This window comes from Crocuta crocuta, unplaced genomic scaffold (genome assembly GCF_008692635.1).
Source record: "Crocuta crocuta isolate KB4526 unplaced genomic scaffold, BGI_CrCroc_1.0 scaffold140, whole genome shotgun sequence".
Lineage (NCBI taxonomy): Eukaryota > Metazoa > Chordata > Mammalia > Carnivora > Hyaenidae > Crocuta > Crocuta crocuta.
The window spans coordinates 7278998-7303290 of record NW_027527775.1 but is presented as its reverse complement, the minus strand read 5'-3'; the positions used below and the strand labels follow the sequence as shown (position 1 = coordinate 7303290).

General features: G+C 43.0%; 1 long non-coding RNA gene across 1 annotated transcript in view; it reads left to right on the top strand.

Moving 5' to 3' along the window:
- Positions 1 to 24293, top strand: part of LOC144239369 (uncharacterized) — a 44516-nt gene that overhangs the window by 4474 nt on the left and 15749 nt on the right. The window contains exons 2-4 of the long non-coding RNA XR_013337398.1: positions 7854 to 7969; positions 12386 to 12491; positions 22827 to 23117. This is a non-coding gene — a long non-coding RNA (uncharacterized LOC144239369). The remainder of the gene's footprint in view (positions 1 to 7853; positions 7970 to 12385; positions 12492 to 22826; positions 23118 to 24293) is intronic.

Below are 24293 nucleotides of genomic sequence, written 5' to 3'. Positions count from 1 at the left end.
CCGAGTAAGGGGGTTGCTGGTGGCGGCGGCTGGTGTGATCGGGCTCACCCTTACCATACCTGGTGTCTAACTATANTTTTTCCCGAGTAAGGGGGTTGCTGGTGGCGGCGGCTGGTGTGATCGGGCTCACCCTTACCATACCTGGTGTCTTACTATATATAATTATATAATTATGCTCTACCCATTGTCACCGGAACTAGACCATCTGAGTACAAATAGGGCAGACTACACACCAGAAATAGGAATACATTCCACAGGTGACGGAAGGTATTTATGAATCCTATCTCTGGAGGAAGTGGCTAATGGAGAACAGGGAGGGGTGACAATAAAGCTGGGAACTCTGTCACTTGCCAGCTCTGTTACTTTCTGAGCCTCCATTTTCTCATCTATAAGGTCAAGAGAATACTATGTGGCCAGCCTCAAAGGGCTGCTTTGAGGATCCAGAGAGAAAATATATCTGAAAAATTTTCTGAACTCGAAAGAGCTTCACATGCATAAGAAGTTGTTACTGCTGTTGTTACAAACCTAAACTATTTGGAAGACATTTGTCAGGGAGGACAGCTCTGTCCTCCTGAAATGGCGCCTGGCACCTCCTTGGACTTTTGAACCTGGATCTGACCCATTGTGACAAATTCCCACGTTCCTAAAAAATATGGCCACAACAAAAATATAGATCTATTATTGTTAGACATATATATTTATAGTTTTATTTCATACAATTTATATATCTAATATTTATCAGTATGCTTCTATTGACAACATGTTTTTCATCCATATGTGTCACATCACCTAAGGCCAAAAGTTGCTAATGCCAAAAGAAGGGAATGGCAAATATTTCAAGCCAGAGGAATCTTGCTCTGTCTTTACATACTGGTCTCAATGGAAAACCATCCTCACTCTTCTTGGGCCAGAGCATAAAGGAGGCAGCAGAAGCAGAGTCTGAGAGGTGATCAGGTGTGAGGTTTTGCCCGGCAGGTACTGGCATGAGCAGGCGGCGGGGTCACAATGGGTCATCACCTGAATTGGCACTGAGAACCATTTCAAGGCTTCATTCCAGAGTATTGTTTCCTCCCAAGTATTACTCCTTATGATTCAAAGAAGTACCCATGGGCCTCATCCATGTAAGCTTTCCATGGATTACTAACAGCAAGATGGCCTCAAGATGTAATCAGTCATGCTTGTCCATCAGAATCAGCTCCATATTACAACAGTCATCATGATAAATGCCAGTAAGCCATGAATCACAAAAAAAGAAACTGGTACTTTTTCTATTAAAAAAGTTTTTTAATGTTTGTTTATTTTTGAGAGAGAGAGACAATGACAGAGCGCAAGCAAGGGAGGGCAGAGAGAGAGGGAGACACAGAATCAGAAGCAGGCTCCAGGCTCTGAGTTGTCAGCACAGAGCCCGACGCGAGGCTGGAAGCCACGGACTGAGAGATCATGACCTGAGCTGAACTTGGACGCTTAACCAACTGAGCCACCCAGATGCCCCAAGAAATTGGTACTTTTAAAGAAGTTATAAAACTTGCAAAAAGTTTTAGAAATAATATATGCCTACCTTGCATTTAACTTTACATCAACATTGATTCTAAGGCATACCATCAATTCAAAAGGAGAATAAGGCAGGAGAGAAAAAACTCTTAATTCCATGTGGAAATTGATTGAAGGCAAAATTGATGAAAAGCAATATTGATTAAGGCAAACTGATTTATTAAATGCTAAAATGTTAAGAAAAAAAAAGAAGAAGTATGCCTTAGAATTAAGTACTGTAAACTCTAAATGTGATGAATCACTGCTTAGCTTACATCCGGTTTTCTTTACCAGGATGGAATAGGAAGCTTACCCTGACTCATTTTAAAAGGACCAAAGTCTTCTAGGAGCTCCGGCCCTTTGACTTCAGCACTATGCAGCTTTAGAGCAGTTGGGGAGTAAGAGCCTGGGACCCTCAATTTCAAGTGGGATGCTACCTACTACTTGAGTCACATTGTACGTGACACTTTGATATGGAGACAGGGAATCTCTTCAAGAGATGTCACTGTTCTGCCCTCATTAAAAAAAAATAGCTAATATTTATTGAGCACTTATCACATGGCCCACATAAGGTCTTCCTATTTAATCCCCACAGTAAACCAATGAGTTAGGGTCTATTATGTTTTCTTTTATATCTGCATACATGAAGCTCAGAGAGGTTAATCGAATCACCCAAATATGTTCTACCAATCCACAGTAAAAATAAAGGAGCTAGTTCTTTTTTATTCCAAATATCTCGGTGGCCTCGGTTATGTCCCTGCATGCCCCGCTCCTCAGCTGATATTGCCAGTTTCTGCAGACAGTCAAGACCCAAGACCCGTTCCCCTTGTCTAAACTAGACAATGTCTACCTCTGCATAGCACTAGGTACTCAAGTCACATTACTTAAAATGAATCCGGAAGTTCCAGTTTCAATAAGGATAACGAGTCTGGTTTCATAATTAAACTTAGGATGTTATTTGGACAAGTAACTCTTCTCAGGGATAAAATAGCTACTGTTTTAAAACACTAACTTCTACAACTTGGTCTTATTTCCCCCAGGATAAGGTACCTACCTCCTATGATTGGAGGGATTTAGATGGAGCTTAATTTCTGGGAAGACAAGATGCATTGCCTTAAATTTCTAGAGATTGATTTCTTCCCCCTCAACTCATAGGTCGGTAGACAAGGAAACAGTTGGATCAATTATAGTTTAACACCAAATTACCCTCATTATATTAAGAGAATAAAGCAATGGCATGCACTTGTGTAGATGAAACAGCAGATGTTTTGTGAGTGAATGGTTGTGGGCATTGTCAGGCCCTAGTGCTGGGAGGAAGGAGTAGATCACGTATCCATTCAACCCCCACGAATGTGGAAAAGAGCCCAGTCTTCATAGGAATGTGATAAATCAGGACCAAAATCACCTGAGTGAGCACTAAGCTTGGCTTCTCACCTGGGAATAACAGCGTTGTGGTGATGAAGGTCGAGGAAACAATTAAACAACAGAAGCTTATGTTATCAGGTATTTTCATAAAGATCCCAGGATTTCGGCCTTTAAGGCAATATGATCACGTTAGAGTGATTTTCATCCAGGACCATTTTTGTTTGTTTGTTTGTTGCTTATTTTACTTAAGAGAATAAATCAGCTTTAGTAAATAACTTCTGTTTCCTTAGGAAATTACTAGAAGGAAATACTCAGTTTCCTTAGGAAATTACTAGAAGCCTCATTTCCTCTAAAAAGCAAACCCAGAGATTCAGATTTTACACTGAAGTTTATTTTTAAATGTAAGGGACTGGCTTATTACCTACATTTTGAGCTGAGTCTAATATTGTCAGAGGAATGAGATTATATACGGCTACTAAAGATAAAGTAACGCAGAACCATACGACAGGTTTCATTCGCAGACTTTGGAGCACAAATAAGTCAGGACAAGAGGACACTCGTTTTTTTCCCCTTTGTTCTTTTTTTTCCCCCTGATAGTATTCAATTAGCTGAAAAGTCCTATAAGAAGAGGAATGTGGCACCGATTTAGGAAATACAATAGGGATGAATGTAGGAACCACAGGGACAGGTGCCTGTCAGGGACATACTGGCAGTCGTGTGTCTCCCATCAAACATTCATGAAAGTCTGAGATCCCAAGTATACATCAAACAGTAATCGTCATATGGTTCAGGGGCAATGAGGAGATGTCCCAGAGAAATAGGTGTCTTCAAGAAATTGCCAACACCAAAGTATAAATTAAATACAATCCTGACTAAGCGCTCCTTGTCATTAATCATTGCACAACGTCACACCCTTGACTTCCGGGCTGCATTAAACTCCAGGAAGCATATTCCTGGCTCTGTTCTAAAGGCCTTGTGTCCGGGCCAGGAGTCTGTGGGAAAGAATCAGCTTCTGCTCAGAGGACAGGAGCAGGTCTGGTACTCACCCCCTCGGCCCTTGCAAGCCCCACCAAGGGAGACGTTTACGTGAGCCCTGACCGCTCTGGGTCTGAAGGTGCCAAAGCCAGTGGACTAGTTTGTCATGTTTTGCCCCTGCTACCACTTTATAAGGAGCTCACAAACACATGGGAGAGAATTCCCTATGCCAATGAGACTTAGGCGTGCTGCTTGAAAAACTAGAATCTGAAGAATCTCAAAATAATATGTAGAAACCATTACACGGGTTGCTTTGGGGATAGTATTCTCACCACGGCTGCAGCTGACAAAGAGTGTTCGCAGGCCACGGTCAGGCACCTTCAAGAATCCATAATTACACATTGTGGCAAGATCATAAAATTTACATCAGGCCAAAATGGCGCTCACATCCCGGCCCAGGAGTTTCTGAGCTCAAGCACACTGAGTGATTTCACGTTCTCTTTTGTCACCTGCTGAGGCAAAGTTAATTAAAAATTAAGAACAAAAAAACAAGGTTATTTCCCAGTCAGAGGCATTGCCTTGGGTTCCTACTGTCCATGCTTCTGGCTCTGGGTTTTCATATAATAACGTTGTCCACCAACATGAAGTCAAATCAGTATGGACTCAAACTCAGGACCTAAGTTTTGGTTCTCATCTACATCTCAGTGCAGTGTGACTGCGCTTGGCATCTGGCTATCTTGCTCTGACCCAGGGTGCATAATGGTACTTTTGTGTGCTCTGTTCTCTTAGGCTGGCTTTGACCTTTGGCTGCTGCCTCCACCTGATAGTAAACTGAGGGCCCGTCTTCCCCAGGTTCTACACCATGGCTGGTTTAGGAGAAGCACAAGGTCATCAAGTATAGTTCAGGATGCTTAGTCCAGGTTTTAAACACTCCCCTTTGGGCTCCTGCAGATGCTGGTGCAGATTGCCTTATTATTTCCTCATCCACCACCCGCGAGGGCTAGAGACGGACCAGGAAAGTAGGTGGTCAGGGTTCGAGGACCAAGGGCTGGATCAGATCATCCTTAGTGAAGGGACTGGGTTCTCAGAGACTCAGGGTCAAGCAAAGCAGGGAAACTCTGTAAACGTGCTCAATTCTAAGTAGTTGAGCATCAGAACGGGCATCCACGCCAAGGTGGGCCAGAGAGAGCACCGGAGCAATGTTACAGAGTCAGCGAGGTAAGACCAGACATTGGCAAGAGCCAGTGTGAGGAGTAAAAATAGAAATGCGTGTAAAGTGTTTCAGGAAAATTCTTTGTCTATAGCACTCAATAAATGATAGCAGTGAGATAATGGTTAAAGTAATAAGAGTTCTAGATAGTTCCCTGACCTGCATCCCTGAGATCGTGCTCTGATGAAAAGTTTATATATATTTTTCTGCCTATCTATTTTCCATGTTAGGACATGAGCATCACAATTACTAACAAAACTGTAGGGTCAGATTGCCTGGATCTGAATTTCAGCCAAATTTCATTTGCCAGCTGCCTAGCTTTGGGCAAGGTAACCTGTCTGAGTCTCACTTTCCTGGGGGGTAATAGAACCCACCTCATCAAGTTTTTGTGAAGTTTCAATGAGACATTTTGTGACGAGTCTTTATCATAGTGATGGCTATTATTTTGGCTATTTCTTATTATCTCTATTCTTGGATTGCTTTCTTGGATTCACCCTGGCAATCTTTCCTCTTTTACATTAGTGAAATAATATCTGTGGAATTCTTGGCATGCTTCTACATAAATGTGAGCAGCTCTTATTTTATTCTTTTTCTTATTGTTATTATATAAGGATGATTATCTAGGATTACCTAGGATCACACACTGAGTTAGTGAAAAAGCAGATTGGAAACCAGGTCTCTGAAATCTCAGTCTAAAGAAGTTTCCATTTAAAGATGGTATCAAGGGGTGCCTGGGTGGCTCAGTTGGTTGTGCATCTGACTCTTGATTTTGGCTCAGGTCATGGTCCTGGGGTTGTGGACTGACACAGGTGTCAGGCTCTGCACTCAGCATGGAGCCTACACACTCTCTCTCTCTCTCCCCCTCCCTTGCCCCTCTCTCTGGCTCATGCTCTCTCTCTCAAATAAAAAATAAAATGCAAAAAAGATGGTATCAAAATACCATTTACCTTTACTCCATGAAGGTAATTTCTCTTATATTAATTCTAGATAGTATTTAAAAGCAATTCTCAAGGGAACCCTTGTGCACTGTGGGTAGGATTGTAAACTGGTACAGCCGCTGTAGAAAACAGTACAGAAGTTCTTCAAGAAATTAAAAATAGAAATACCATATGATCTAGCAATTCCACTTCAGGGAATGTATCTGAAGGAAACAAAATCACTATGTCACAGAACTATCTGCACCCTCCATGTTCATAGTGGCATTATTTACAATTGCCAAGACATGGAAACAGCCTAAAAGTCCGCTGACAGATAAATGGATAAAGAAGTTGTGAGAATGAATATATTTATATTTATACTGAGATAGTATTTATATATAATGTATAATGGGATATTATTCAACCATGGGAAAGAAGGAAATCCTGCCATTTGCAACAACACAGATGGACCCTGAGGGCATTATGCTAAGTGAAATAAGCCAGACAGTTGAAAAAGACAAACACTGTATGATCTAACTTATATGTGGAATCTAAAACAAACAGACCCTTAGAAAGAGATCAGACTGTGGCTACCAGAGGCGGGGCGGGGCTGGTCTGGGAACTAGATCAAGGTAGTCAATCTGTACCAGTTTTAAGATAAATAGGTGTTGGGGTTATAATGTACAACGTGAACGCTATAGTTAGGATGTATAGAGTACATCCTAAGAGTTGTCATCAAAAGGAAAACAGTATTTTTCTTTTTCTTTTGGGGGGAGTATCTATGTGAGATACAGATATTAACTAAACTTATTGTAATCTTTCTACTATGTATGTAAGTCAAATCATTATGGAGTACCCCTTAAATGTACATGGTGTGTATGTCAATTACAGCTCAATAAAACTGGGTAGGGGGGAAGAAGCAATTCTCAAAGGCTTTGACTTCACCTCTGAGGCACCAGCAGACCACAGTGAGAACCCCCAAGAGATACTTTTGAGTCCAGTTCTGGAGCAGTCCCTCACTATTGTATTGTAATGTCATGTCATGTCATGTCATGTCATGTCATGTCATGTAATATAAATATAATATATAATGTAATGTAATATAATAAATATAATAAAATATAAGTACAACATATGTGGTAGACCCTCAAATGTATTTGCAATAATCATATATGTAACTATGACTATTATATTTGTCAATGTATAGGGAGAGGAGCAATGAAGCTAGAGAGAGGGATAAGTACTAACACTCTCTAGTGGCCCACGTTTTGGATGTTTTCTGTGGGCCTAAATAACACGCAGATGGTCACACCTGAGAGCTGGGTAAGGGTAGGATTTCAAGCTCTACATGTTTTAATATCTCCTCCAGTAAGGTATTATTTAAGTTTTCAAATTTCTAGCCTGCTCACTGATATCAGAAAAGCCTCTGATCCCTGAGGAGGCTGTGTGATAAAGCCATGCACATTTACCAGGTACAGCAGATTTCTGAAGCTCCAAATTGACAAAAGCCCAGGAGTTAGTGTAAAACCGATGGAGGAAATCTAGAAAAAATAACCATATAATTTGCTGTAAAAAAAAAATGGGACACTCTGGAGAGTGAAAATGGAAATCTTAAAAAATATGCTTGTGATTTAGCATTTGAAAATCATCAGCCTAATTCACCATCACAGAAAGAAACCATATGGTCATCTCAATAAACGCAGAAGCATTTGACAAAATTCAGCATCTATGTATGATTAAAACTCTCACAAATCAGGAATAGAAAGGAACTTCCTCCATCTTATAAAGAGTATAGTAAATTATGCTAATAACAACATACATAAAGATGAAATACTGAATATTTTTTTTGTTTTCAGATCAAAAACAAGACAAGGACGTTGCTTTACCATTTCTATTCAGTATTGTATTAGAGGTTCTAACTCATACAATGAAGGAAGAAAAGAAATAAAATGCATAAAATTGGAAAGCAAAGGTAAAATAACTATAATTGCAGATAATATAACTATGTGTGTATAAAATTCTCAGGAATCAATAAAACAACTACTTAGTGAATTTAGTCAGTGTGATGGTTAATATTACTGTTTGGTTAAATATTACTCAGGGTGTGTCTGTGGTGATGTTTCCAAATGAGATTAACATTTGAATTGGTGGCCTGCATAAAGTAGACTGCCCTCTATAATGAGGGTGAGCTTCAAGGCCTAAACAGAACAAAAAGTTGTAGTGAGACTCTCTTTGAGAAGGGACATCATTCTTTTCCTGCCTTTTGACTTGGACTCTGACTGAAACTTACACCTTTCGCTCTCTTGGTTTTTAGACTTTCAGAGTCATACTGAAACTATACTAGGTTTCCTGGTCTCCAGTTTTCTTACTGCAAATCCTGGGATTTCTCAGCCTCCATAACCACATAAACCAATTCTTTATAATAAGTCTCTTTCTATACACCATTGGTTCTTATTTGGAAAGCCCAGACTAATACAGTTAAGATTGAGGACTATAAATTGAATATACAAAAAATTGTTCATATTTCTAAGTACTAATAGCAACAACTGGAAAAATAACATAAAAACAATTCCATTTACAATAGTACCAAAACAAACAAAAATACTTAGGAATAAATTTAACAAAAGATATATTGCTACATTGAAAATCATAAGATACTGCTTAAAAGAATTAAACAATGCTTAATAAATGAAGAAATATGTCACATAATGGTTTAGAATATTGTTAGGATGCCAGTTCTTTCCACACTGATCTAAGACTGATCTCAAGTTCAATCACAATCCCAACAAGATTTTTTTTCTTGGTAGAAATTGACAAGTTAATTTTAAAATGCATATGGAAATGAAAAAGACCTAAAAAAGCCAAAGCTATCATGAAAATAAAGGACAAGCTAGAAGATTCATACTAGCTGACTTCAATACTTACTATAATAATACTTGTTTTATACAAAATACTGGTTTTACACAGTAATCAAGAGAATGTTGTATTGGCATAAGGATAGAAAAATACATAAATGGAACAGAACAGAAATCCTGAAATATACCCACACTTTCAGGATGAATTGATTTTTTTTTTATACTTTGGTTAAATACACATAACACAAAATGTACCATTTTAACTGTTTTTAAGTGCACAGTTCTGTAGCATTAAGTACATTCCCATTAGGCAACCATCGCCACGATTCACCTCCAGAATTTTTTTAACTTCCAGACTGAAACCCTGTATCCATTAAATACCAACTCTCCATTACCCCCATTACATAACTCTTGCATAGTATATAAAAATCACACAGTACTGATCACAGATTTAAATGTAGAGCATGAAACGGTAAGACTTTTAAAAGAAAACAGAAGAAAATCATCAGGACCTAGGGCTACTCAAGAATTCTTAGATGGGAAACTAATAGCAAGATCCATAAAGATTTAAAACATGATAAATTGATATTCATTAAGATTGAAAATGTGTGCATGGTGAAAGACTGTTAAAGAAAACGAAAATGCAAGCTACAAGCTGTGAGAAAAGTGTCTGCAAATCATAAGGATATACAAATGGCAAATAAACACATGAAAAAGATGTTTAAGATCATTAGCCACCAGGTATATCGGATCACCCTGCATCTATTAGAATAGCTGAAATAAAAAACAGTGACAATATCACACGGTGTGGATGTGAAGAAACTGGATCCATCACACATTGCTAGCTGGAATGTAAAATTGGTGCAAACACTTTGGAAATCAATTTGGCTGTTTCTTTGAAAGCTAAGCATACCGCTTACTATTCAACCTAGCAATCACACTCTGGGCATTTAGCCAGGAGCCGTGAACACTTATGTCCACCCAAAAATCTGTAGATGGATGTTGATAGCAGCTCTGTCTATGTGGCCCAATCCTAGAAACAACCCAAGTGTCCTTTGAAGGTTAACCTGTGGTCCATCACAGCATAGAACATCACAGAGGGTGACCTATTGATGCACATAACAGCTTGGATGGATTTCAAGAATGTTACGCTGAGTGAAAAAAATCTAATTTCAGAAGGTCCTATATGTATGATTTGATTGATACAGAGTTTCAACATGAAAGATCTATCAAATCGGAGAACAAATCGCTAAGGGTCAGGAATGGGGGCAGCGATGAATACGACTGTAAAAGCGTAGCACGAGAGGGATCTTTGCGGTGATGCGATAGTTCTGTATCTTGAATGTGATGGTAGTTACAACCTGCACTTGTGCTAAAGTGACATAAAACTCTAGGTGTACATTGTGGCAATGTCAGTTTCCTGTTTTGACATCACACTATGGCTATATAAAGATGAAACCATCGGGAGAAATGGCTGAAGAGAACAGGGGACCTCTCTGTACTGTCTTTGGACCTTCCCATGAGTTTCTATTAAAACAAACAACAACAACAACAAAAACCCTCTGCCTCTGGAAAGACAGTAAGAAACTAAAAACTCAAGTCACAGATTAGAAGACAGTATTTTCTTTCTTTTTTTAAAAAAAATTTTTATATATATTTATTATTGAGACAGAGAGAAACAGACCGTCAGTGGGGGAAAGGCAGAGAGAGGGAGACACAGAATCTGAAGCAGGCTCCAGGCTTTGAGCTGTCAGCACAGAGCCCAACGTGGGGCTTGAACCCATGACCATGAGATCATGACCTGAGCCGAAGATGGATGCTTAACCAACTGAGCCACCCAGGCGCCCCTGGAAGACAGTCTTTTCAATACATTAATATCTCACAAGGAAGTGGAATCAAGAATATGTAACAGACTTCTACACAGCCATAAAAAAAGACAAACAATTCAATTAAAAAATGGTCCAGAGCTTAATACATATATTTTAAAGAAGATGAGTGAAGGCTCAATAAGTATATCATTGGTCATTAGGAAAATGTAAGTTAAAGATGTAATGAGCTGCTACTTCTCATACACTAGGATGGCTAAAATTTAAAAACCAATAATGCTAAATATTGGCTGAGATGTGGGACAACTATACCCCATATATTGCTGGTGAGTGTATAAAATGAGACACTTACTTTGGAAAACTGCCTGTCAGCTTCTAAAACAAAGTTAAACTAGGGTGCCTGGGTGGCTCAGTTGGTTAAGTGTCTGACTTCAGCTCAGGTCATGATCTCACAGTTGGTGAGTTTGAGCTCCACAATGGGCTTGGTGCTGACAGCTCAGAGCCTGGAACCTGCTTTGGATTCCGTGTCTCCCTTTCTCTCTTCCTCCCCTGCTTATGCTCTGTCTCTCTCTGTCTCTCAAAAATAAATAAACGTTAAAAAAATTTTTCAAGTTAAACCTACACATACCCTATGGTCCAGTAATTACAGTCTTAGATGGATATCCAGGAGAAATAAAAGATATGCCTTCAAAAAGACTGAAAAAGAATGTTTATAGCAGCTTTGTACATAATTCCCTCAAACTGGAAACAACACACATGTCCATCCACAAGAAAATATACTCGGCGATAAAAAAGAATGAACACCAACAATATGGCTAAATCTCAAAAAACATTATGTTGGGTGAAATAAGCCAAACACAAAAGAGTACAAGCTGCGTGATTCCATTTATATGAAGCTCATTTCTATTCCAAGATATGGAAAAAGTACTCTGTAGTGACAGAGNGAGAGGGCATGAGAGAACTTCCTGGGATCATAGAAATGTTCTGTATCTTGCCTGGGTTGCTTCTTCTACAGATGGATGCATTTGTCAAAACCTATTGATGCGAAACGTATGACTTGTGTTTTTATTGTGTGCAAATTTTAACTTACAATAGATGTGGGATCAAAAAAACCCCAAAAGATGTGGGATCAAGGCCTAAACCTGGGTGGTCCCAGGGAAACTGAGATGTAAGGTCAGTCACTGAGTCTGGAGGCTTCCAGAAGAGACTGGCAAAGTGACAAGGGAGTCCCTACTTTAGGAGAAGGGAGGAAAAACTAGCCTCCTGAGCAGAAACTAGCCTCCTTCCCAGATCCCCAGGGATCAAAGAGGGACAGTAATCAAAGGGCCATTCTGAAGCAGCAGGTTCTCATGATACAGACCTGCCCTGACTTTTGGGTCTGCCCTGGTTATTTTCTTGGGTGTTACTGTAGAAATGATAGGTCTGCGAATGCCTGACCATCTGGTACCCTGCTCATCACGGAGAGTGGGAAAGTGCCAGAAGGACAGTGTTTGTCTGTAATACTGGCATCGAGGCTGACTTTCTGAGACTTCAGAGAGGGAGCTGGTCTATAACCTGAAGCATCCTGTACGCTGCCCTTTTCTTTGCTGGGACTCTTCCTCTGAAGACTCTATTTGCAAAGTTAGCTCTCTGCCCAGCAAATTTGTTTTTGTTAAGAGAGTCTGAATCAATGACTTCTTTAACACGCTTTGATTACCTAATCTCTAGGCTGCATCTCATCTCTGTCATCAATTAGGTGATCCTTGGAGCTGAGCTGAGAGAACTGAATCTCCCCAGAGCCTCAAACCTGGTTTATAAATGGAAACTACCAATGGTAAGTCCTCATTCCAGTTTCCCTCCCTGTAAAGAAGGGACTAGAGAGGGGAAGTCGTCGTGTTTGAACACTGCATCAGGGGAAAAGACAAAGGCAATGGGGTCCATTGCCTCAGAGCTCAGTTCCTTGTAAGAAGTCCTCCTCAGCTTACTTCACAGGATTGTTTTTTCATACTTAAAATTTTTTTTTAAGTTTATTTATTTTGAGAGAGAGAGAGTGCAAGCAGGGAAGGGGCAGAGAGAGAGGTAAGAGAGAATCCCAAGCAAGCTCCCAGGCTGACAGCACAGACAGAGCCCGATGTGGGGNTTGAGAGAGAGAGAGTGCAAGCAGGGAAGGGGCAGAGAGAGAGGTAAGAGAGAATCCCAAGCAGGCTCCCAAGCTGTCAGCACAGACAGAGCCCGATGTGGGGCTCAAACTCATGAACAACGAAATCATGACCTGAGCTGAGACCGAGAGTCAGATGCTTAACTGACTGAGCCACCCAGGCGCCCCTGGTTTTTTACACTTTTAGTGATCCAAAAAGGCGCTCCCTCCTGATTTCCCTGTGAAGGCCACAGCACCCTCCCCGCCTCTCAGGCTGGGCACCTTGGAATCATTTTGCCTCCTCACTCCTTGCCCTCTATGCAGGGTGACGGTTTCTAGGTGCTGAAAATGCCACCTCTCCTGGGCTCTCACCCCCACCCTCCCCCATGTCCAGCACCTCCCTTGTTCAGACTTTGATTTCTTCTCATCTGGACCAGTTGACCTGGCTCCCCTGCGTCTAGCCCCGCCTCCGTGCAATCCAGCCTATGGATTTCTGTGTGGTTACCTGACCTAGTGTATAGCCCAGGTTACCTGACCTAGTGTATAGCTTGGATCACTCTGGCCCCATGCTCAAAAATCTTTAGCAGTTTACATTCGCTTACGGAGGTAAGTATAAACTCTTTACTCGGAATCTGCTTTCCAGTCTCTTGCCTGAATAATCGCCCACATACTGAGTGGCCTGACTACTGGCCCGCTTTTCAACTCTGGACCTTCCTTCATCGTATTCCTCCTTTGGGGGGAGGCTTTCATTTCTGTTCACTTTATCCTTCCATATTCCTTCTTCCAAAAGTCGCCTCTAACCGGACATGTCCTTTTTGTCCCCTAAGCTACCTCAGCACATAACAAAACAAAACAACAAAACTCTTGCAGTACTGACCCTCTGTCTTATGTTACAGTGAAGCCAATATTTGTCTCATTCCCATTATTAGATTGTCAACTCCTCAAAGGACAAAGCCACATTTCACTTATCTCCATAGATAAGTGACTATCTAGACACTTTTCTAGATTTAATCCATCACTTAGCACACAGCTGTTATTAGATAAATATTTGTTGACTCGAATTCTTTTTTTTGTTGTTGTTAATGTTTATTTATTTTGGGGAGAGATAAAAAATGAGTGGGGGTGGGGCAGAGGGAAAGGAAGACACAGAATCCGAAGCAGGCTCCAGGCTCTGACCTGTCCGCACAGTTGGATGCTCAACCGACTGAGCCTTCCAGGTGCTCCTGTTGACTCAAATTCAGTACCCACTATTTAAAACTATTTATACTATTTGAGGTTAGTATTTGCTACTAGAGTTTGGCCTGAACCAAGGTTTTAAAAAGCATAACTGCCATCTTTCAAAAAGCTGAGCTCTGTTTTCAGCCTGTATAATGTTTAAAATGTGGGGAACGGCCATGAAGCAAGACTGCTGTTCTTTAACGCTCCTCGAACTATTACGACTCGTCATGGCCTCATTTAAAGAGATGCTGTACTTCCTTAGAGAATATCATATGGACATGAAGAGAACCACAGGCCTTAGGAATCGTCAGGGAAGCAGAATGAGGAACGCCCGGCGACGGCCGAAGGCTGCTGTGGGGGGTGGGCAGAAGTGAAGAAGGCTCTGTAAAATGGCCCCGGAGCTGGGCCTGCCATCTGTGGCTAGGTCAGCTATCATGGCCTCAGACCCACTCTGGAGTCATGACCTTTTTTTTTTCTGATGAACTTTGTATTAAATGCTATTCTTGTTCTGCGTTAACATTTGGTAAGTTGTTCTTGCCAACCTCAAGTTGTCTAGGCTTTACTGAGGGAACCAAGGAAAGGGTATTTTAATCCAAGTTTGTACCAGGGGATTAAAGGAATGAGGTGGATTTCGTAATAGTAGGAGTCATTGAAATTCTTTTTTTAAATGTTTACTTATTTGTTTTGAGAGAGAGAGCAGGGGTGGGGCAGAGAGAGAATCCCAAGTAGGAACCATGCTGTGCTGTCAACACAGAGCCCAATGCAGGCCCCTGAGCTCGCAATCTCATGATCTGAGCCAAACTCAGGAGTCTTTGGACACTTAACTGACTGAGCTGCCCAGGTGCCCAGTAATTCTTAAGGGGAAGATAAACATCTATAAGCTGGAGGGGTAGGGCAGAGTGAGGCTGCTTTTATATCTTCCTCTGTTTACTTGGAGATTTCTTTCTGGAACTCTTCTCTGATGCAACTGTGGAGCATTTCATTACTGTTTCAAACAAGAGAACCAGTTCCTGCCTAAGATGCTGAGTAAATATTCTCGGATTGACTGCTGATAAATGCCTCAACTGTTCCAAATGGATTAGCTCTGCTCGAAGCAAGAGCCATATGGAATTTCCATCCAAGACGACTACTGGCCCTTCTGCAACCCAGAAATGACCTGAAATCACATGAGCTCTTTTTGTTTTGATAAATCATGGGCTTCCAGTCTCTCTGAAGCCCAGGCCCTGGCCTCCCTGACTACACATTAGACCCTCTGACATGAGAGGTCTCTAAACCTGAGGAAAAAGCCTGCATTACTTTTCATGTTTCCATGGGCCTCCAAGGACACATCCTTATTCTATCCACAATATTCAGCCAGTTTTCCTTCTCTGCTGGCTTCCTCTCCTTTTGTTGTGAAGAACAGCCTCTGAGGCAGGAGAGCACTTAAACCAAGAAGTTCCCTGGAGACGCCGAGGAGCCTAGAACTTGATTTAGTCCTCAGTGGGGAGCTCAGTCCTAAAGANCAGGGCTGGGGGGGTGGGGTCACCTCTCCTCAGTCTTTTTGGGCAGGGCTGGAGGCTGTAGCCTTTTGGCTTCAGGAATCAGGTCTGGGTTCTCTGAGTACCTCGTGCAACTTGTTTGTTTTATTTTTTTAAATGTTTATTTATTTTTTGGGGGCGGAGGAGCAGAGAGAGGGAGATAGAGGATCCGAAGTGGGTTCTGTGCTGACAGCAGACAGCCGGATGTGGGGCTTGAACCCACAAACTGTGAGATCATGACCAGAGCCAAAGTCAGACACTTAACCAGCTGAGCCACCCAGGTGTCCCTGGGTGCCTTTGTGTGTTTAACACCAGGTTATCCCCGCCCCTTTGGGAAGAAGCCAGTGAAGAGGCATTACCTTCAGCTGGATTTATGCTCTCTGATTTCAGACTGTACTGAACTTCTTGAACTAAACAGAAACATATTGAAAAGGCCAGGATATCTGGAAAACAGTGTGGAGGTTCCTCAAAAAATTAACAATAGAACTTCCCTATGACCCAGCAATAGCACTCCTAGGAATTTACCCAAGGGATACAGGAGTGCTGATGCATAGGAGCACATGTACCCCAATGTTCATAGCAGCACTCTCCACAATAGCTAAAACATGGAAAGAGCCTGAGTGTCCATCAACAGACGAATGGATCAAGAAGATGTGGTTTATCTATACCATGGAATACTACATGGCAATGAGAAACAATGAAATCTGGCCATGTGTAGCAACATGGATGGACCTTGAGGGTGTTACACTGAGCGAAATAAGTCAGGCAGAGAAGGATGGCTACNTGGAGGAGGGCACGTGTGGGGATGAGCACTGGGTGTTAAATGGAAACCAAGTTGACAATAAACTATTAAAAAAAAAGAAAAGGCCAGAATATACTGATAAACCTTTAAAAAATAAAACTTGAAATCCTGTCATGCAGAGATAGATGCTACTATATGCATATCATGTAACTCTGTCTCGCTATTTCCCCCAAGCAAATATATACACACATGTGTTTGAAAAATACATTTACATGAATTGCTCTGCCATTTGGGTTTTGTTTTGTTTTGTTTTTCTTTTTTCAACATTACCTTGTGTCGTTCTTCTCTGTCAATAAATATAGATACACACAAACATCTGCAATGACTTCATGTATTTGATTTTAGGTATTTTTAAAAATGGTTTCTAAAATTCATTCATTTTGAGAGAGAAACAGAGAGCGTGAGTGTAAGAGGGACAGAGACAGAGAAACACAGGATCTGAAGCAGGCCCCAGGCTCTGAACTGTCAGCACAGAGCCTGACATGGGGCTTGAACCCATGAACAATGAGATCATGATCTGAGCTGAAGTCAGACACCCAGTCGACTGAGCCACCCAGGGCACCCGTAGGGGTGTTTTATGCTACATATGTGCCATTGTTTCAGTACTGGATTTGAACAAAGTTACAGTCATTAATAATAAAGATTTCGTCTAATTTTATGTTTCAGTTAGAACTCAAATTTCCTTGGGTGCGATATTTATTATTTATAATTAATTATTGTTAATTTTAAATTATTAAATAAATATAAATGTAAAAGAATGATATATAATATGAGCATCTTAAATATTATTAATATTAAATATTTGGGTCAAAAAGTTCTGGCTTTGGCCTGAAGTATTTCTTCATGACACATCCCTAGAGGCCACCTTGCCACACATGAATTTAGGTAAAGTTGGTAAATTTAGGTAAAGTTGGACACTCTTACTTTAGGGTTGGAGCAATTCAAAGACTTCTGCACAACTTCTACATCTTGCTCTTACTTTCCTGTTTCTATGTCTGAGCCCATGGAATATTCGGTATGTCACCTTGACACAAATAAGGACATAAAGCTGAACATGGCTTGCCCTTTCTCTAGATTCCACAAGCATTATATTCCCTCTCTGCGTTTGCTGCTGTTGAAGTGGAAATGTGAGGTGTTCCAGAGAAGGATCCCCGTCGTGCACCACAGAGACTTCCCACAAGCCCGCTGCCAACCCTTCCCAAGGTCCATCTGCCAGATGAACGACCTCCCCCACAGTATGCGGACCTGCCATGGCTGCAGACACTCCAACTCCCACTCTCACACTTTTTCTAGCTGGGGAGCAGCTCCTGGGGTCAGTCTGGCCCAGGGAGTCCCAGAATTATGGTGGACAAAATTACCACAGGCATGGAAATATATATACTGGGGCGCCTGGGTGGCTCAGTCAGTTAAGTGTCTTGACTCCTGTTCAGGTCATGATCTCACGTTTTAGGAGTTTGAGCCCTACATCGGGCTCTGTGCTGATGGCTCAGAGCCTGGAGCCTGCTTCAGATTCTGTCTTCATCTCTCTCTGTCCCTCCCCCGCTCACGCTGTCTCTCTCTCAAAAATAAATAAACTGCAAAAAACCTAAAAACAATACACACACACACACACACACACACACACACACTCATTTTGGATGATGTGAATGGAGTTGGCTACATTTTGACATACCATTCAAATAGACTTACTCATCCAACACAGAATTACAGACTTTTAGAGCAAGACACAGCTGCAAAGGTGGTCAGCTTCCTCATTTTGAGTGTGAGAAACGGGTTTAAATGGCAAAGAGTTCCAGCTACATTCAGCTCCTTAGGACCAGAACCTTGCCCAGAATTCCAGGTTTTTGGCTTCTGATTTCACTGCTTCACACTGCTAGGAAAAAAAAATCCAGGAGCCCCTTTACCATTAGACAGAGAGCAGGAAGACCCCTCCATCCACTGCCCCAGTCTGTCTGGGTCAGAAGAATCCAGGACCAGAAGATGCAGGTGAAAGAGAGACTTCAGGCTTTTTTTAATGCCAGAGATGAAAGGAGATGCGTTTTTAAATACCAGAGAAAAGAGGGAACTCTTGGTGTTTTAAACCAAGAGGTCTAACATCCTTGCTGTGTCTTTTCTCTTGATTGTCTCATAACTCTGCCGGAGCCTTTGTGACCAAAAGGATGACCTCAGTTTGGGGGACCCCGGCCTGGGATCCAAGATTTTGAAGAATTATTCCCAGAGTTGCCCTCTGACTTTGTTCAGTCTTTGGGAATTCCCTTAACCTTCTTGTGACCTGATCCCCTCTATGAAGGCAGGTAATATTACTTGCCTTAGAACAATGCCTTTTTAAAAAGTCTATGAGATTCCCAGGTGGGAGCTGTGTGTTTTTGTCTAGAGGGAAAAATGATAGTTTGCCCCCTCAGCAACATCTAGATGATTATCTGAGATCAACCACATAATTAAGTTTATTTTTATGTGTGTTCAGTACTTTTCAGCTGAACAAAATGTAATTACCCCAAGAATGTTTCACCTTTAACTGTTTTATCTTAGGACATTATAGATCATGTCTCACAGGAAAAACTGCCCTTGGAGAAGGAGATTTGAAATTATAGACATCTCCTCGGCACATGGTTTTGATATGTACCTGGCACGTCTCTCTCCTCTGTGTGCATATGCCGGAAGGTACAACGTATCTTCCTGGCCCCTGCCGTGTAGTCCCTCGAGTGAGTTAGGATGATGTTAGCATATATGCAAGTCAACATGCCAGTGCTGATGCCTGTAGATTTTCCACCTCAGTTCTGGTCTCACCAATGAGCGTTTTGCTTGGATTTTAACTACCTGCTGGGTCTCCACTTGAGTATTCCTCAGCCAACGGCATCTCAAAATGTCCTGAGCAGGACTCGGTATTTCCCTCCCTTTCCCCATACCAAGTGGCCTTCTGCCCCAGGTGTTCACCCAAGCTTGACACTCATTCTAGACCATTCCTTTTCTCTCACTTGGCATTTCCAATCAGTCGACAAGTCTGATCAATATATCTGAAGTCTCTCCCTTCTTCTTCCCACATCACCGTCTTTGCTCCATCCCTAATCGTCTCATATTTGAACTACTGCTAATAACTGGTCCAACAAATATTTGGTAAGGACATACTGGAGGCCAGGCATTATTCTAAGAAGTGGGGATACAATTGGCAAACAAAATATATAAAGACCCCTGGCCCTGAAGAGTTTATACGTTAGTGGGGGTAGGGAAAAGGCAGATAATAAGAACACGATGGGTAAATTATATAGGAAATTAAGAAAACGATAATTCCAATGGAAAAAAGTAGAGATGGAGTGTTGGGAAGGAGGGAGCGGAGAGGCTCCAGTTGGCCATTTTAAGCAGGGTGAGTGGAGCAAGCCTCTTTGAGAAGATAACACTTGAGCAGACACGAAGGGGGCAAGCCACGTGATGACCTGGTGGGGGTGGGGAGCATTGCAGGACAAGGGGAGGGAGCCTAACCTGGAGAGGGGCTGGCATGTTCAGGAGGCAGCCAGGGGGTCAGCACAGCTGGAGCTGAGGAAGACGGGGGATGTGGTCAGAAATCAGGTCAGAGTCGGGGCGCCTGGGTGGCTTAGTCGGTTAAACGTCCGACTTTTGCTTAGGTCGCGATCTCGCGGTTCGTGGGTTCGAGCCCCGCGTCGGGCTCTGTGCTGACAGCCAGCTCAGAGCCTGGAGCCTGTTTCAGAGTCTGTGTCTCCCTCTCTCTCTGACCCTCCCCTGCTCACGCTCTCTCTCTCTCCTAGAAATAAATAAAAATATTAAAAAAAAAAAAGAAATCAGGTCAGAGTCTGTTACCCCCACTTCAGGTGGTTCACAGTGGGCTCAGGAGTGCTTGCTAGGATCTGAGCAGAGGAACGGTGGGATCGGATGTTATGTGTTAAGAGGATCATTTCGGCTGCCACACTGGGAACAGACTTAGGGCAACCAGGAGAGGAAACAGAAACCAGGTGGGAGATGCTGGTGGTGGGACAGGCGGGAGCAGCGGAGGTGGTGAGAAAAGGCAGATTCTGGAAATACTTTCAAATAAACCCAGAAGAATTTCTGGAAGGACAGCAAGGATGGCTTGGTCGTGAAGGAAGTAGTGGGGTCAGGGAGAGGGAGATAGGTGACCCGGGTGGCAGACCCACCCCTGCATCTCCCTGCCCAGCACCCCCTCCTCAAAGTCCATCCTCTGGCCCAGAGCAAAGCTTTCCAGGCTGCAAACCTGATCCTGTCCCTCCTCCCTGCAAATCTCTGGCAGCTCTCTTTATCTACAGCCCCCTTCATTTACTACAGGAGGTCTTTTGTGATATGGCCGTCTTTATCCTCCAACTTCATTTCCTGCGGCCCTAGCTTATAACAGTTGCAAACCGCCGGCAGGAGCCTGCCCGCACCACGCTAGATCGTGGCGCTGGGTCTTCGATCAGGCGTTTCATGTTTTCTTACTTTGCTCCCAAAACCCCCTTCTCCGCTATTTGCCTGATCGATGGGAACTCTATTTCCAATCATCCTCAGACATAATCTCTTCTAGAAGGTGGGCTGAGTATACCCATGGTTTCCTGTGCACGCCGCCCCATGACGATCGTCAGGTCAGGCTGAACTGTCTCTCGTAACTGAACATGGGCTCCTCCCTCCCCTCCACAAACACTTAGCACGTTACCAGGCACATAAAGTAAAACCGGTCCAGGGAGTGTTTGCTGCTCTGACTGCAAAGCTCAGAGACTAGGTCTGCATAAATCTAACTAGAGTCAAATTTCTTCCCTGTCCCTCGGTCTCCACCGGAAACCAAGAGGTCAGATGGAGTGAGTATCACCCAGCTCATGGCTCTCTGCCTCAGTTCAGGGTCTCTCGTCACTTTAGCCGACGGGCTCCAAGGTGTCCCGCCAGTGCCCCGGACATTCTGCAGTGAGTCACATAACATTTTACAGTATCTTCTCCTGAACATAAGAAAACAAGACCACAAAGGGCAATTTCCTCTCGGCAGTACTGGAGGCCGCCCTGTGCTGGGTATGGCGGGGACAGCCCCAGCCCAGGGCGGGCAGCAAAGGGACACCTCATCACAGCTGACAGAGGCCCAGGTAGCCTCTGTGGACAAAGCCTTGGCGAGGCAGACGGGCCATTTTGCAAGCTTTCAATTCAAAGAAGATCGGGAACAGAATAAAAAGAGGTTCGGGACACAAATGCTAAGCGGAACAGAGCAGCTGTAGGAAGCTTCAAGCTGGGCCTTTCGGGACAGGGAAAAAAGGAATGAGAACCCCAACAAGGCATCCCCCCCCCCCACGGTGGAATAAAGACGCCCACGCCGTACTACGCTGTCTGTGCAGCTCTCAGCACGGGGGCTCCGGGACCCCAGCCAGGCGCACGGGGCCACGGCCCGGGCAGCTGGACGGTGCCAAGCCCATGTGCCGGGAGACAATGGTGCCTCGCCTGTTACCCAGACAGCCCGGCAAATGTGCCTGGGAGCGCTGGGCTTCCGAGTGGCTCCATCAGTGGCAGCTTGGCNCTGCTTTCAAGAATCTCAGATGCCCCGTGACTCTCTAAGTCTTTGGTAAATTACCTTTTATTAGCTTTGTTAAGCCTCAGCGGCCTGCAATTGTCCCCTCAAAACTCAGCCATCTGCTCCCCTCCTGTCTGTAATTCTGACCACACACGCAGAAAAAGAGTTTAATTTCGGCAGAAGATTATTCTTTCCTTCCAAAGGAAAAAAAAAATGGGAAGGGAAATGGAGAGGGGGAATGAATAAAGACTGGAAGCTTCAGATGGAGGGACATAAAAAGGTGAGCATTTCTGAAACAGAACCCCACCACACACGCTATCGGGTTCTTGGTGACTGGAGTAGGGACCGTAAGCACCCTACTCAGAACACTGTTGAGGGCGGCCAGGTGGCTCAGTTTGTGACTTCAGCTCAGGTCACAATCTCCAGGTTTATGCTGATGGCTCAGAGCCTGGAGCCTGCTTCAGACTCTGTGTCCCCTCTCTCTCTGTCCGTCTCCTGCACCCACTCTGTCTCTCTCCAAAATAAATAAACATAAAAAAATTTAAAAAAGAACACTGTTGAATGATAAGTAAACGTGTATGAAGATACATTTAAATACAAAGGGCTGAGCTAGGTGCTGTGAAAGGGGAAAAAAAAAGACTCCCTGCAGTCAAAAAAGAGGGCAAATTTAAATCAAAACGGAAAGGAGAAATCGGCTCAGGGAATGCTACAACACAGATGGTATAGCTAGAAGTTTCTTATCTGCTGGGAAGAGGGTTCAGGCGCTGTGAGCAGGGACCTTTCAACAAAGGGAAAGGAAATTTAGGGAGATGGAAAATTCCAACAGAAGCATCAAGGTTATCTTCCTTCCCAAACAGAAATCCTTTCCACAGCATACAACTGCTTTCCAGATATTTTCCGTAACAAGTATCCATTACCTCACACATTGACCTCTTGTATTTTATTTATTTTTCTCAACAGAGAGTTGAGATCTGGCTTTCTTTAACTTCCTTCCTTTCCAGACAGAAGAAAGTTTTGTCCAGTTCCTCTTCAAACTTGAAGACAGCCACCGGCAGCCCTGCGATCCTCTCCTCTGCAGACAACCATCCTTCCCTCTTCTCGCACAGTCCCGGGCCGCATCCTGGTCAGGGAATGTTCCCGCCCGAGGCGGTGCCCAGTCCTCCGCCCAGCACTCCAGGTGTATTCCAGCCAAAGATCCTGTGACCTTACGCGATCATTCCCTGAACTCGATTTGCTATTCATACAGCCCTGTGTTGCCCCAGGTCTCAGCTGCCACACTGCGTTGTAAGAAGGTAGCAAACGTGGGATCGACCAAAAAACTCTTTTGTCTTTTCCACCCAAACTTGCCAGGTGTTTGTCTCTCCCACCCAAACTAGGCCAGGTGTCCCCTGTTGAACTGGTTGCCAAGGATGGGTGATTCTGATGAAGGGAGGGGACCGGGTAATAAGGCGGTTCAGGGAACGCTGAGTGAGTAGCTAGCTACCCGATAGCAAAATGGACTTTGAGGCTATAGCAATTCAACAGATTTATACCAGCACAAATAGAGCCAAACAGACCTGAGAAACAGAGCCATGGAAATTAAGTACTTGTTGAAGATCTCCTTTCTTTTTTTTTGTTTTTTAAAGGTTTTTTAATGTTTATTATTATTGAGACTGAGAGAAACACAGCATGAGTGGGGGAGGGGCAGAGAGAGAGGGAGACACAGAATCCGAAACAGGCTCCAGGCTCTGAGTTGTCAGCACAGAGCCTGACGGGGGGCTCGAACCCATGAACCATGTGATCATGACCTGAGCCGAAGTCGGATGCTCAACCAACTGAGCCACCCAGGTGCCCCTAAAGATCTCTTTTCAAATAAGTGGGGCAGGTATGGACTTTTCAATATGTGGTATTAGAAAATGGGGCTATCTATTTGTCTGAAATGATGATTCGATGCATTCCTATCTTTCTTTCTTTTTTTTAAAATACTTTTATTTATTTCTAGGAGAGAGACAGAGAGACAGCATGAGCAGGGGAGGGTCAGAGAGAGGGAGACACAGACTCTGAAATAGGCTCCAGGCTCTGAACTGGCAGTCAGCACAGAGCCCGACGTGGGGCTCGAACCCACGAACCGCGAGATCATGACCTAAGCGAAAGTCGGACGCTTAACTGACTAAGCCACCCAGGCGCCCCATAGCCAAACTAATTTCAGATATATTAAATACCAAGATAATTAAATTGTATAAATATAAGTATTATATTACATAAATATTATATGCATATGAAAAAAGAGAATTTTTAATTAAGGGGAAATCTTCAACCCAGCATGGTATTTAAAATGTTCTATACAGAAGAAGGCGTTAGTTTACCTAGTCGTTCAATGATCCAGCCTCCCTGGTCCTCCCCAAGGTGGATAATGGGGCCTGGGGATTGTGACAAGGTTGGGCTGTAAAAAGTCAGGATAATTTTCTTAGGAGATAAAAGTAGGAAGC